This window comes from Eurosta solidaginis, chromosome X, assembly GCF_040869045.1.
Source record: "Eurosta solidaginis isolate ZX-2024a chromosome X, ASM4086904v1, whole genome shotgun sequence".
Classification (NCBI taxonomy): domain Eukaryota; kingdom Metazoa; phylum Arthropoda; class Insecta; order Diptera; family Tephritidae; genus Eurosta; species Eurosta solidaginis.
The window spans coordinates 199,362,218-199,379,185 of record NC_090324.1 but is presented as its reverse complement, the minus strand read 5'-3'; the positions used below and the strand labels follow the sequence as shown (position 1 = coordinate 199,379,185).

The window sequence follows — 16,968 nt, the reverse complement described above, 5'->3', positions numbered from 1 at the left end:
CGACGATATTATCGTCATAGGGTGTAGCGAAGCACACCACATTAAAAATCTTTCAAAAGTCTTCGATACTTGTAGATCTTTTAATCTCAAACTTAACCCAAATAAATGCAACTTTTTACGACCAGAAGTTACATTTTTAGGTCATAAATGCGCAGCCAAAGGTTTGTTGCCAGACGACTCTAAGATAAACGCAATTAAAAAATATACAAAACCGACTGACAAAGACGCGGTACGACGATTCGTCGCGTTTGCAAATTATTACAGACGGTTTATACCTAACTTTGCGTCTCTGGCAGCGCCTCTGAACCGATTAAGCAGGAAAAGAGTTGAATTTGTATGGGATGTAGAGTGCGAAAGAGCATTTTTATCTTTGAAAGCAGCGTTACTTTCACCAAAATTACTTCAATATCCAGATTTTACTAAACAGTTCATTATCACTGTTGATGCTTCCACAACTGGATGTGGCGCTATTTTAAGTCAAGAACAGCAAGGTAGCGATTCACCAATTTGTTTCGCTTCTAAAGCATTTAATAAAGCCGAACAGAAAAAACCCATTATAGAATTAGAGCTTTTAGCCATTTACTTTGCAATCAAGCAATTTCGACCATATGTTTATGGTACCCATTTCATTGTAAAATCAGACCATAGACATCTAGTATACTTATTCACCATGAAAGACCCATCTTCAAAACTTTCCAGAATAAGACTGGAACTATCTGAATATAACTTTACTATTGTATATATAAAAGGTAAATCAAACGTTTGTGCTGATGCACTATCGCGTATAACAATCGATGAGATTAAAGAAGCTAACAAACAAATTTTGGCAGTACAGACAAGAGCCATGACAAAAAAGGCAAACGACAAAAATTTATATAAGAAAATAGACAAAAATGATGAAAAACAACTTACTTTACATGTCTACGACAAATTTTCATTTAATTTTTCGAAAAAAGTCCCACGAATAAGATCTGCAATTACGTACGATAAAAATAATAAAACAACAAATTTAAGAATTTTTGCGCATATTAAACATAAGAAACTCGAGTTACTTAGTTTTGAGCTTGTTAACGAAATAATGACTTTAGAGAAATTACTTTCGAGGCTTGAATCAGAAGCCGGCAAACGCAAAATTAAGCAGATTGAATGGCCTAAAAACGATATTATGTTCGAACATTATACTATTACGAATTTCAAAAATATTGGAAATAAAATTTTAAAATCTTTAGAAATTATACTGATAGATCCAGTGGAGACAGTAACAGACGAAGATACAAAATTAAAACTTATGAAAATTTACCATAATGATCCCATTTCCGGTGGACATTGCGGAATGAAAAGACTTTACGCAAAATTGCGAACAAAATTTTATTGGAAGAACATGACTCGTGATATATCGAAATATATCAAAAATTGTAAGGATTGTCTTTTAAACAAGGTTAAACCTAAAACAAAAGAAAAACTTGTTTTAACACCAACTCCTTGTAAACCATTTGATATACTAGTAATTGACACAATAGGACCCCTACCTGAGTCCAAATATGGTAACAAGTTCGCACTTACCATGATTTGCGACATGACTAAATATCTGGTAACAGTTGCTGTACCAGACAAATCGGCAAAAACAATCGCTTCAGCTATTTTTGAAGGATTCATTTTAACATACGGCACAATGAATGCCATAAAATCAGATTTAGGTACTGAATTTAAAAACGAATTATTTGAAGAATTAACTAAACTTTTAAATATTCAACATAATTTTTCAACTGCATACCATCATGAAACTGTTGGCACGATTGAACGTAATCATAGAGTTTTTAATGAATACTTACGTGCATATTTAAAACACACTTTTTCTGATTGGGATGTTTATTTAAAATACTTTACTTTCCTACACAATACTACGAGTAGCACAGTTTTCGACAACCAATTTTCGCCTTACGAGTTAGTCTTTGGGAAAAAGGCAACTTTGCCTAATGAATTAAGTAAAGAAACAATTGACCCAATTTATAATGTCGAGAACTATGCCAAAGAAGTTAAGTTTAGGATGCAGAAAACGCACAAAATGGCACAAAACCTAATTAATAAAAATAAGGTACAAAGTAAAAATATGTACGATAAAACGGCACGACCTTTAATTGTAAAAATCGGAGATAAAGTACTTTTACAGAAAGAACCACATCATAAACACGAGAATATATATCAAGGTCCGTTCACTATAACTAAAATTAACGAACCTAATGTAACTATTTTTGATGAAGTTACAAGAAAAGAAAAGATTTTACACAAAAATAGAATTAATAAAGTAAATCAATAACTACTTGTTTATACGAAACTCGTATATACAACAAAAAAAAATTCCTTTACAAACAGCCAAGAAGGCAGAACAAAAATGATACAAATCTAAATTTAATCAAAAAAAAAACCGAAAATTTTTATATATCACATATGCCAATTGGCATAGCAAAACCTTCCTAGTTTCAAAATCATAAGATAAAAATGTTAAACTATACATTTAAATGAAATTATTACAAAACGAAAAAAAGACTATATTATAAGTTAATAATACTTTAAACGTTATAAACAAACAAAAAATACACTTTAACTAATAGTTTAACTAGTAGTACAAAATACAAAAAAAAAAAAAAAAAAAAAAACAAACTTAATTCTTGAATAAAAATTTTTATATACATATATCATGCCACTACTATTTGCATATTGCAATGCAAAAATTTCAATAACATTGTACAAATAAATTAAATTATCTTAAATCTAAACTACTTATATTAAATAAGTCAATAAAACTATGTATTAATTGGAACTTAGGCTGATGTATGTTTGAGTCCAATATACAACATATTTTAGATTGAATAATATCGGGCAAGAAGAAGCCAGCAGAATTGATCACTCTGCTGACTTCTTCTTCCCAAAGAAGGGTGATGTAACGACACCCTAAGAGCAACTCACCACATCAACCATACATCAGCTGTTGATGATCTGAGGTTGAAAATGCAACCCGGCTCTTGATTTGCTCGGCAAAGAAATAATACAGATATACACATAATTTTTGCAGACACGAGTCGAACCAGCTCATTTTTATAAAAAATAATAAATTATTCACTTAAATCGTAAAATAAAAACTCGGATTCATTTTATTGTGTGTTGGGTGGACTATTCCCTTGGGATCAACTGCAAGTGAGTTGAAGGCAGCTTAGCACAGAGAGACCGGGAATTTTTGATCACTGTGCCATCGTTTTGGAATTTTGCAGAACCATATTGGGAACCTTATCGGTAAATAAATTTTATACGTTTATGGTATGGTTTTTATACCCTCTGTTGCCTCGTTCGCATATTTCTTCTAAGATCTAAACTTTTCACGAACATGGAACAGTTGTATCGCATACTTGGTTATTTAGCTAAATGCGTGTGTATGGGTGAGTAGCAACTTCTGCTCTTAGCTGATGACTACATGTATGTATGTCAGATATCTCTTCACTTCGAGCTGCTGGTTATGTGCGCGGAATATTCTTTATTGCCTTGTACATACATAAGTATGGCTGTTTGCTGTTTTTGTTGTTGTGATTATTTACTAACAGCATAGTGATGCCAACATTCGCCACAATATTATAACAAATTTATCCTAGGAAAATAATATCTGTCAACCATTTTTAAATTAATAAAGTATAAATACAAAAATAATATTTTTTTTCCAAATAAAATAATTCAAAATCACAAATTTTGCCAAGGATCTTGCGGAGGAATTAAAGCGTGAGAGTAGAAATATTTTCTTTTAACTAGAGAAAGAAAATTACTTATTTTGATGAAATTTTACAGTTGGGTACCCTTGCTTTTATGGATTTACATATATCAAATACGAAGTCTTCGAAAGACATCATTTTCGATATAACTTGATGCACCGAATTTCATGTAGCAGGTCATTAGCGCTGCTAAAACAACAAAAACAACTGCAGTATCGCTGTTACAAGAACATGAGGAACAAAGATAGAAGCGAGCTCTCTGTTAAGAGTTGGCAGGATCCAGGCTTTGGCACGTTTACCGACGACGTTATGTTTTTTAGAAAATGCGATTAGTTTGTCACTGGAATGTTAACGTAATTACCATTAAAATCGACAAAATAAAATATATTTTTAATATATATATACGTTTATGTTTGTTTAAAGGTTCGTTTACCCATAAAGAATATATGATGAGATCTTCGCTTTTAAACCTATATACATATTCCTAAAAAATCTGACCATTGTATCTTTACAGGTAACAATTCGTATTTTATAATTTTACGAAAAGTCTGTTGGCTGTTTTACACTTATTCGGCATGTTTTAAAAGCTAAAGCATGTTCGCATAACTAAAATTTATGAACATATTTGGAGGCTGAGATGCAAATGAAGACCGAAAAAATTGAGGAGACAACCAACACAGTCATTAAGAAACTGGATTCAACGTTTCAATTAGCCGTTCATTGTGAAATATAGCTGAATAGCGTGAATGGAATAAGGTTTGGCGAAGTGCCTCAAGGCATGTTTATACCTGAGACACTGAAAAGCTGTATGATTGAGACGGACGTGTCTACTTATTTGCAAACATCATCGTCAGGACAGGTGCTTTTCACTCATAAAAAATGATTATAGTATTTTGGCTACCTTTTTGTTTTTAATTTATTTAGTTTTGCCAGCCTTAAGGGCTGGGTGATTAGACCACAAGTTTTTGTTTTTCAACCGATATACTTCCGTTACTTAACGGCAACCGTCTTTAGGGCACCGTGTGACGTGGAGCTGTTTAACGCTGTATATCGTTGAGTAACTGAAATATAACGGTTGAAAAACAAAAACTTGTGGTTTTATTCTCCCAGGACCTAAGGCCGGCAAAACTAAATAAATTATAAAAAAATTTTAATCGTAAAACTATAGTTAGTAAAAAATTAGAACAAAGGTTTTTAAATGTAACTAGGGATGCAACATCGCTGATAAGAATATCGATATTTAGTCATAAATGATTTTGAATAGTAAATCATCGACGTTTACGAATTATATATCGATATTTTTCTTATTTGTTTTAATTATCACTATACAAAAAAATTAGGTATGCTATGTAAAGGACTTGTTTGAAATTTATATTTAAAATCCCGCTACCAATCTAATTTTTTCAGCAAACGTATTATATGAAAATTTTAAATTCTTATAATTAGACTGCTGATGTTTATGCAATTACCATCCATCCATCTTTTTATTTTGTCCGAACTAATTAGATCTCAGATTGGGTTCGTTTAAATATACATATATACCCTCATTATTAACAATTCCTCCGTTACAAAACTCTATAGAGCTTCGCGCAGGCAGTCGGTAATTTTACAATAACAATTATAAAAAGGTAAGTACTAAGGTTATATTAAACACGAATAAAGCCTAACGCTACTTCCGTTGTACTCTATTAATACATACATACGCTTATATGCTAACATCCATTTCACTGTATATATGCGTACTTTCAGCCATGTAGGATAATCCGTTATACCGGGTTTCAGTTTTACCCTAATTTTCAAGTACGCCTTAATAAACATGAAAATAATGTCCCTAGCCCCGTACATACAGTGGTACACAGCTTATTTCGTGCAGCTATAGAACAAAACTGTTGAGCTATATAGAAAGGAAACTAGTACCGGTGTCAAAAAAATTCAAATGCACAGTTTTAATAAAAATATGCTTCTATTTGAACAAGCACTTAATTTTCATTTGTTTACACGTTTGGGCTAATTATTTAATAAAAACTAAAATTATCTCAAAAACTAAGGTCACAGCTTATTTCGTGCACTGCGCCCTGCCTTACAAGAAACTATTTTTTATTTAGTTTAGTACCTCGTACCTTTTTTTTAAATTACATCTTTTAGATGATTTTCCATATATGCAATTAGTTTTTGAGCGGCCTTTCTTCGACAAGAGTAGTTTTTAAATCGCTAATCTTATTAATATGCCTTTGCCGTGTAGCCGATTCCAAAATTGACCACAAATTTTTAATGGCATTTAAGGCGAGAGATTGTGGAAGTGGATTCATGAGGTGTGGACAGTTCCATATTACCAATGCCTGCACAATCCAGGCCCAATCCTGGATATGTGTTAAGGGTATTTGTCTTGGTTATTGCGAAATCGATCACGTGCACCTAAATTAGGGACAATTTGCAACAAATTGTTTTCGCGGAAGGTTAAATACAAATTTTTGTCCATTGTACCATCAAAGAGAGTTATTTTGCCAACTCCGAAAAAGCTATATTGCATGACAAGCTAAAATGTATTGAAATTTTATGGAGTTAGCAGCTTTTCATAATTTTGTTGGAGTTAGTGATTCTGGACAATAAACAGATACTTTTCTTTCACCACCATATGCAGAAATCGTCTCCCATTCCACAATTATCAAAAAGTCGGTTTAAGTTAAATGCGGGGCTGTGAGGACCCAAAACCCAGAAGTTTGGAATCCTCACAACATTATAATAATTATTATATTAAGATCGCGGGTTCGAATCGAGCTCAAGGCCTAACAATAATTTTTTTTTTTTTTTTTTTTATCATTATTATTGTTATGATAAATTTTTTCTTAATTGAAAAAATTTTTAAATTAGAATAGAAGAAAGAAAAAATTTTTAGACAACTGCCAAAGCTCGTTGTATAGATCCATTTCGGGAACTGCTAAATTCCTTCATCGGCAACGTTTAGGCGCCGCTGCTATAACCATTCAGCCACCACAGCGGTTTTTTGTTTGTCTTCATTAATCCTACTTCTATTCTGGTTCGTGCCAATTGATATTCACACCACTGCGACATCTGTTGCAGAATAGCTGTGAAAATTGGACTTGTTTGTTGGCAATGCTGCCATAGTGTCATATTTTATTGACACTTTTTTTCCCCGTGCTCTGAGATGTATTAACAATTTTTTGTTGTTATATCGGCCTACTGATTTTAAGATCGCGGGTTCGAATCGAGCTCAAGGCCTAACAATAATTTTTTTTTTTTTTTATCATTATTATTGTTATGATAAATTTTTTCTTAATTGAAAAAATTTTTAAATTAGAATAGAAGAAAGAAAAAATTTTTAGACAACTGCCAAAGCTCGTTGTATAGATCCATTTCGGGAACTGCTAAATTCCTTCATCGGCAACGTTTAGGCGCCGCTGCTATAACCATTCAGCCACCACAGCGGTTTTTTGTTTGTCTTCATTAATCCTACTTCTATTCTGGTTCGTGCCAATTGATATTCACACCACTGCGACATCTGTTGCAGAATAGCTGTGAAAATTGGACTTGTTTGTTGGCAATGCTGCCATAGTGTCATATTTTATTGACACTTTTTTTCCCCGTGCTCTGGGATGTATTAACAATTTTTTGTTGTTATATCGGCCTACTGATTTTAAGATCGCGGGTTCGAATCGAGCTCAAGGCCTAACAATATTTTTTTTTTTATCATTATTATTGTTATGATAAATTTTTTCTAAATTGAAAAAATTTTTAAATTAGAATAGAAGAAAGAAAAAATTTTTAGACAACTGCCAAAGCTCGTTGTATAGATCCATTTCGGGAACTGCTAAATTCCTTCATCGGCAACGTTTAGGCGCCGCTGCTATAACCATTCAGCCACCACAGCGGTTTTTTGTTTGTCTTCATTAATCCTACTTCTATTCTGGTTCGTGCCAATTGATATTCACACCACTGCGACATCTGTTGCAGAATAGCTGTGAAAATTGGACTTGTTTGTTGGCAATGCTGTCATAGTGTCATATTTTATTGACACTTTTTTTCCCCGTGCTCTGGGATGTATTAACAATTTTTTGTTGTTATATCGGCCTACTGATTTTAAGATCGCGGGTTCGAATCGAGCTCAAGGCCAAACAATAATTTTTTTTTTTTTTTTTTTTATCATTTTTATTGTTATGATAAATTTTTTCTTAATTGAAAAAATTTTTAAATTAGAATAGAAGAAAGAAAAAATTTTTAGACAACTGCCAAAGCTCGTTGTATAGATCCATTTCGGGAACTGCTAAATTCCTTCATCGGCAACGTTTAGGCGCCGCTGCTATAACCATTCAGCCACCACAGCGGTTTTTTTTTTGTCTTCATTAATCCTACTTCTATTCTGGTTCGTGCCAATTGATATTCACACCACTGCGACATCTGTTGCAGAATAGCTGTGAAAATTGGACTTGTTTGTTGGCAATGCTGCCATAGTGTCATATTTTATTGACACTTTTTTTCCCCGTGCTCTGGGATGTATTAACAATTTTTTGTTGTTATATCGGCCTACTGATTTTAAGATCGCGGGTTCGAATCGAGCTCAAGGCCTAACAATAATTTTTTTTTTTTTTATCATTATTATTGTTATGATAAATTTTTTCTTAATTGAAAAAATTTTTAAATTAGAATAGAAGAAAGAAAAAATTTTTAGACAACTGCCAAAGCTCGTTGTATAGATCCATTTCGGGAACTGCTAAATTCCTTCATCGGCAACGTTTAGGCGCCGCTGCTATAACCATTCAGCCACCACAGCGGTTTTTTGTTTGTCTTCATTAATCCTACTTCTATTCTGGTTCGTGCCAATTGATATTCACACCACTGCGACATCTGTTGCAGAATAGCTGTGAAAATTGGACTTGTTTGTTGGCAATGCTGCCATAGTGTCATATTTTATTGACACTTTTTTCCCCGCTGTGGTGGTTGAATGGTTATAGCAGCGGCGCCTAAACGTTGCCGATGAAGGAATTTAGCAGTTCCCGAAATGGATCTATACAACGAGCTTTGGCAGTTGTCTAAAAATTTTTTCTTTCTTCTATTCTAATTAAAAAATTTTTTCAATTAAGAAAAAATTTATCATAACAATAATAATGATAAAAAAAAAAAAAAAAAAAAAAAAAATTATTGTTAGGCCTTGAGCTCGATTCGAACCCGCGATCTTAAAATCAGTAGGCCGATATAACAACAAAAAATTGTTAATACATCCCAGAGCACGGGGAAAAAAAAGTGTCAATAAAATATGACACTATGGCAGCATTGCCAACAAACAAGTCCAATTTTCACAGCTATTCTGCAACAGATGTCGCAGTGGTGTGAATATCAATTGGCACGAACCAGAATAGAAGTAGGATTAATGAAGACAAACAAAAAACCGCTGTGGTGGCTGAATGGTTATAGCAGCGGCGCCTAAACGTTGCCGATGAAGGAATTTAGCAGTTCCCGAAATGGATCTATACAACGAGCTTTGGCAGTTGTCTAAAAATTTTTTCTTTCTTCTATTCTAATTTAAAAATTTTTTCAATTAAGAAAAAATTTATCATAACAATAATAATGATAAAAAAAAAAAAAATTATTGTTAGGCCTTGAGCTCGATTCGAACCCGCGATCTTAAAATCAGTAGGCCGATATAACAACAAAAAATTGTTAATACATCCCAGAGCACGGCGAAAAAAGTGTCAATAAAATATGACACTATGGCAGCATTGCCAACAAACAAGTCCAATTTTCACAGCTATTCTGCAACAGATGTCGCAGTGGTGTGAATATCAATTGGCACGAACCAGAATAGAAGTAGGATTAATGAAGACAAACAAAAAACCGCTGTGGTGGCTGAATGGTTATAGCAGCGGCGCCTAAACGTTGCCGATGAAGGAATTTAGCAGTTCCCGAAATGGATCTATACAACGAGCTTTGGCAGTTGTCTAAAAAATTTTTTCTTTCTTCTATTCTAATTTAAAAATTTTTTCAATTAAGAAAAAATTTATCATAACAATAATAATGATAAAAAAAAAAAAAAAATTATTGTTAGGCCTTGAGCTCGATTCGAACCCGCGATCTTAAAATCAGTAGGCCGATATAACAACAAAAAATTGTTAATACATCCCAGAGCACGGGGAAAAAAAGTGTCAATAAAATATGACACTATGGCAGCATTGCCAACAAACAAGTCCAATTTTCACAGCTATTCTGCAACAGATGTCGCAGTGGTGTGAATATCAATTGGCACGAACCAGAATAGAAGTAGGATTAATGAAGACAAACAAAAAACCGCTGTGGTGGCTGAATGGTTATAGCAGCGGCGCCTAAACGTTGCCGATGAAGGAATTTAGCAGTTCCCGAAATGGATCTATACAACGAGCTTTGGCAGTTGTCTAAAAATTTTTTCTTTCTTCTATTCTAATTTAAAAATTTTTTCAATTAAGAAAAAATTTATCATAACAATAATAATGATAAAAAAAAAAAAAAAAATTATTGTTAGGCCTTGAGCTCGATTCGAACCCGCGATCTTAAAATCAGTAGGCCGATATAACAACAAAAAACTGTTAATACATCCCAGAGCACGGGGAAAAAAAGTGTCAATAAAATATGACACTATGGCAGCATTGCCAACAAACAAGTCCAATTTTCACAGCTATTCTGCAACAGATGTCGCAGTGGTGTGAATATCAATTGGCACGAACCAGAATGGAAGTAGGATTAATGAAGACAAACAAAAAACCGCTGTGGTGGCTGAATGGTTATAGCAGCGGCGCCTAAACGTTGCCGATGAAGGAATTTAGCAGTTCCCGAAATGGATCTATACAACGAGCTTTGGCAGTTGTCTAAAAAATATTTTCTTTCTTCTATTCTAATTTAAAAATTTTTTCAATTAAGGAAAAATTTATCATAACAATAATAATAATAAAAAAAAAAAAAAAAATTATTGTTAGGCCTTGAGCTCGATTCGAACCCGCGATCTTAAAATCAGTAGGCCGATATAACAACAAAAAATTGTTAATACATCCCAGAGCACGGGAAAAAAAGTGTCAATAAAATATGACACTATGGCAGCATTGCCAACAAACAAGTCCAATTTTCACAGCTATTCTGCAACAGATGTCGCAGTGGTGTGAATATCAATTGGCACGAACCAGAATAGAAGTAGGATTAATGAAGACAAACAAAAAACCGCTGTGGTGGCTGAATGGTTATAGCAGCGGCGCCTAAACGTTGCCGATGAAGGAATTTAGCAGTTCTCGAAATGGATCTATACAACGAGCTTTGGCAGTTGTCTAAAAATTTTTTCTTTCTTCTATTCTAATTTAAAAATTTTTTCAATTAAGAAAAAATTTATCATAACAATAATAATGATAAAAAAAAATAAAAAAAAAATTATTGTTAGGCCTTGAGCTCGATTCGAACCCGCGATCTTAAAATCAGTAGGCCGATATAACAACAAAAAATTGTTAATACATCCCAGAGCACGGGGAAAAAAAGTGTCAATAAAATATGACACTATGGCAGCATTGCCAACAAACAAGTCCAATTTTCACAGCTATTCTGCAACAGATGTCGCAGTGGTGTGAATATCAATTGGCACGAACCAAAATAGAAGTAGGATTAATGAAGACAAACAAAAAACCGCTGTGGTGGCTGAATGGTTATAGCAGCGGCGCCTAAACGTTGCCGATGAAGGAATTTAGCAGTTCCCGAAATGGATCTATACAACGAGCTTTGGCAGTTGTCTAAAAATTTTTTCTTTCTTCTATTCTAATTTAAAAATTTTTTCAATTAAGAAAAAATTTATCATAACAATAATAATGATAAAAAAAAAAAAAAAAAAAAATTATTGTTAGGCCTTGAGCTCGATTCGAACCCGCGATTTTAAAATCAGTAGGCCGATATAACAACAAAAAATTGTTAATTATTATATTAAATATGAATTATTCTGAAGACTAATGGTTGCTATGTTAAACACATACATACTTATTGCTTATACATACTTTTATCACAAATATATATATTGAAACATCAATTTATGCCCACAGCTATACTATTTTATATATGTTAAGGAAATTGTGGTACACAGCTGCTTTCATTCTTCCAAAAGTCTAATTAATGTTAGTCAGATCACTAATAGTTCCTTTCATTTCTTCTGGAGGGCTAGTGTTTGGTGATATTGACTGCAAGTCCAGAAATAGCTACAACTTGCATTGAACAATTGTGCAAAACATATCTACTCTAAGCGTAAATCTGAGCACATATCAGAGTTTTCGTTTAAAATACTTGATTGCAGTCTTACTACCTTCCTAAACTATCGCAATCTAATTTTCTTGAATAAATTAGTTTATAAAAAACAACCAGAATACCTATTCCGAAATTTATGTTTTGCTAGATCTGACAGAACCTGCATCCTCATCGTTCCACGCCATAAATATCTCTCATCATCAAGGACGTTCTTTGCCAGTACTATCAAAGTATGGAAATCATTGCCTAATTTTTTTATTGAAAATTATCCCAATGCATCGCGCTTTAAATTGGCATTGTCGGAATTTTTTTATATACGAAAAACACTATTCCAGCTATTTTCTTGAATCTACATTTGTCTATTCTATTATTTCTTTTATATTAATATAAATATTGTCTATTCTGTTATTTCTTTTATATTAATATAAATATTGTTATACTAACTACATTATTATATTGTACATATATCCAAATATCGATGTACTTTAAGAGATAATAGTCTCATTTGTACAAATATGTTAAATAATAAATAGAATTGAATTGAATTGAATATGTATATATATCGCGAGAAGTTGACTGATGCGCTTTCTCACATAGGCAAATATTTCCCCGCCCTAATAGTTCCTTTCAGAAAATATAAGCGCACCCCGAATATGCAAGGAATAAAATATCCCGCAACTCAAAGTCAGCGAACCTATCACCCACAACAGAAAGTACAAGCAGAGAGAAATCATGCGAGTCAAGTGACCAATGGCCAGCAAAGGTACAGCGAACATGCATACCATTGTTTACTATATAGTTCGCTGACTTTGAGTTGCGGGATATTTTATTCCTTGCATATTCGGGGTGTCCTTATATTTTCTGAAATTAGCTATTAGGGCGGGGAAATATTTTGCTTATGTGAAAAAGCGCATAAGTCAACTTCTCGCGATATATATACATATTCAATTCAATTCAATTTATTATTTAACACATTTGTACAAGTGAGACTATTATCTCTTAAAGTACATCGATATTTGGATATGTGTACAATATAATAATGTAGTATAACAATATTTATATTAATATAAAAGAAATAAACAAATATACAATATTTATATTAATATAAAAGAAATAACAGAATAGACAAACGTAGATTCAAGAAAATAGCTAAAATAGTGTTTTTCGTATATCAAAAAAATTCCGACAAAGCCAATTTAAAGCGCGATGTATTATTGGGCTAATTTTTAATAAGATTAGGCAATGAGTTCCATAATTTGATAGTACTGACAAAGAACGTCCTTGATGATGAGAGATATTTATGGCGTGGAACGATGAGGATACAGGTTCTGTCAGATCTAGCAAAACATAAATTTCGGAATAGGTATTCTGGTTGTTTTTTATAAACTAATTTATTCAAGAAAATTAGATTGCGATAGTTTAGGAAGGTAGTAAGACTGCAATCAAGTATTTTAAATGAAAACTCTGATATGTGCTCAGATTTACGCTTCGAGTAGATATATTTTCCACAATTGTTCAATGCAAGTTGTAGCTAATTTCTGGACTTGCAGTCAATATCACCAAACACTAGCCCTCCAGAAGAAATGAAAGGAACTATTAGTGATCTGACTAACATTAATTTGACATTTGGAGGAATGAAAGCAGCTGTGTACCACAATTTCCTTAACATATATAAAATAGTATAGCCGTGGGCAGAAATTGATGTTTCAATGTATATATTTGTGATAAAAGTATGTATAGGCAATAAGTATGTATGTAAAAAGGAAAGTTAATGTTTATGGAAATGTTATTCACTATTTATTTATAGTTTTATTTCAATATGTTTCAAATTCACAAACGATTGAATAATTTAATGATTTTTTGTTTAAAAGTATAGAAAATATATAAAGTATTGTATTAAGTAAGTTTTGCGTTTCGCGACTTTATTTAATGCTTTAGAAAAACACCGACGGCTTTCGACTGACTTCTACGACTGCCTCTGCTGGACCAACGGATACATCAAAAACGACTGGATCAACTGCAATAAACAACGGGATCAACTGAGAGAGTAAATAACGACTGGAAATAATATGACCATATTCCAACGGGAACATAAAGTCACATTGGTTGTTGTTGGCAACTGATATTAGACGGTGACCATTGTTTACATGTATGTGTTTAACATAGCAATCATTAGTCTTCAGAATAATTCATATTTAATATAATAATTATTAAAATGTTGTGAGGATTCTAAACTTCCGGGTTTTGTGTCCTCACGGCCCCGCATTTAACTTAAACCGACTTTTTGATAATTGTGGAATGGGAGACGATTTCTGCATTTGGTAGTGAAAGAAAAGTGTCGGTTTATTGTCCAGAATCACTAACTCCAACAAAATTATGAAAAGCTGCTAACTCCATAAAATTTCTATACATTTTAGCTTGTCATGCAATAGAGCTTTTTCGTTATACTGTGAAATTTTGCTGGATGGAGTTAGCAGTTTGTTCAGCATTGTCGATGATATATTGGTATTGAAAATGGTGCAATATCCGCCATATTGCGTGTTGTTGCGTTTTACCCTTTTGGAGACTGCTACTGGTTTCCTCGTTGCGGTGGACTGTGTTTGATGCGGTTCTACCACCATAGCTTATTGATGGTCAGCTTACCCAATCGAAATTGCCAATATGAATAAATACGCGGTACAACGATTTTAATTTATATTATACTAGCAGATCTGGCAGACATTGCTCTACCCTAAATTTGGTCTATCTGCATACATTTTAATAAGCTTTTTTTCGTCTAACTCTGCCTTCCTCCCTCTTAATTTTTTCTTAATCCTTTTATTCACTCCTCCATCCGCCTTTTTCGCTTCATCTATCTCTATCTTCGTCTCACTCTAACTCTTTTTCGGTCTCCTTCTCTCTCCCCTTTTTTACTTATCTTAAGTCCTTCTCATTCTTTTTCATCCGTTATTGCCAGTCCCAGAGAGTGGTATGCATTTTGTTCCAGTCCCACTCCGAGTCTCAGTCCAAGTACTAATCCTAATCCTAGTCTCAGTCCTTCTCTGGTCTACTTGCCGGAAAAAAGAATGGTAAATTCTGATATACGCAAATTTATATACCAAATTTCAGGCAACTCGAATAGGACGTATGGTAATAGGTATGTGGCTATGTGAGTATTATTAACTAATGTCTTTATTCCGGCTACACATGCATATTTATCAGTTTTTCCAGGTTGATATTTGAATACGGGCCAAACAGAATGGGACTTGCATTTATCAAGCTTATCCTGTTCGCTAAGATCGGCACTTCACCAATCTATAGGATGTTCCCCGTATCGAGCCTTATTTGGCTTGGATATGATCACGCATGGATCAGATTACAAATTGCTGAAGGAGCTATCCTTGCTGGAAGAGCCAGTATTACCTCTCTCGGACTGATAGTTTAGCGTTACTGCGAAAAGATATACAAGATAATAAAAGGAAAGCCTACGAGAGGAACGTCAAGCAGTATAACTTGCGTTCCAAATCAGTGTCTTCCAAAGAAGGTCAAGAAGTTTACCATCGCAACTTTGTGCTCAGTAAATTTTCTGACAAATACAATGCCAAATTGGGTTCAAAATTTGTTAAATGCAGGATTCGAAACAAGCTCGGAAATTGCCATTACCAGCTCGAAAACTTGCAGGGTCGAGAGTTAGGAACGTATCATGCCAAAGATATCCGAAGCTAATTCCCTCTAATCCTCCGCACTAAAAGAGTCATATTATTGGGTTTTGTAATGGTCCGTCAAAGAAAATGTACAATTTTGCGTTTTCACCTCCCTTTCACATCAAAATTTGTCGCATGTGATAAAATTCAATGAATGTGTGGTTGTCACTCTGTCAGTCAACACCGCGTTTATACAAAAATCTCAAAATTTTAAAGCTACGAAACTTTGGAAAAATGGGCACGTAGAATGTCAAAAACTGAAGCGAAATGATTTGTCTTCCGAAGGTATAAAAGGGCGCTCGACGCAGCAGTTAGCCTCTTTTACTTATTTTCATCAAGTACCATAGAAAAGCATAGATCGACTTGGAATTTTGCCATCCACGTGCTGATTAATCTGATTAATAGAAAAGGTATGTTGTTTAAATACTATGGGTTCAAATGCTGCAGTTTTCAATCGAACAGAGATTCTATCCATCTGCGTGCTACCAATCTCGTGCAAGCGGAAAACCACCACACTTAACACCAAGATTTCAGTGCAATTTGCGCAAAAAAATTGGCAGTCTCTCGCCACCTCCATCACGGCTTGGTGAGGGCTTGGAAGAGTTATTCAAGTAACCTACTAAACGTGCCATCATTAGTTGGACGATGTGCCCGTAATTCCGCCGATTATAACCGGAAGAATATAGCCCATCTTGGAAAGACTGTATCAGCATCTGCACTCGAACTTTAGAGGCAAGGAACACAAGGCACCTTATTGTAGGCATAAAGACGAAAAGATGGACCACGCATACCCGGCATGCAGAATTGATGTGCGCACCAGCTTTTTTTATACCTTTCATGAACATGAAATGGTATATTAACTTTGGTACGATGTTTGTAACGTTGAGAAATATAGAAGATATACTCACCATTAAGTATGCCGAAATGATCAGGGCGACGAAATGAGTTGATATAGCCATGTTCGTCTGTCCGTCCGTCTGTCTGTTTGAACGCAAACTAGTCCCTCAAATTTTGAGATATCTCAATGAAATTTGGCACAAGGATGCATTTTTGTATTATATTAGACATTTGTCGGATCCGGTAGGATCGGACCACTATAACATATATCTCCCATACAACCGATCGTTCAGATAAGACCAATTTGGTCATTCCTGCCACAATTTAGAAAGTATAAACGTGAAAGTCGGTGATATATATTCTAATATATCTTAGAAGATATCATGAGAAAATCACTTTGATCGGAGCTATATATAGTATATATCCCATAC

At 33.8% G+C, this 16,968-nt stretch overlaps 1 pseudogene; it reads left to right on the top strand.

Annotated features, from left to right (window-relative positions):
* The window catches only part of LOC137234593 (zinc finger protein 254-like), a 346,122-nt pseudogene that overhangs the window by 240,183 nt on the left and 88,971 nt on the right, over window positions 1-16,968 (top strand).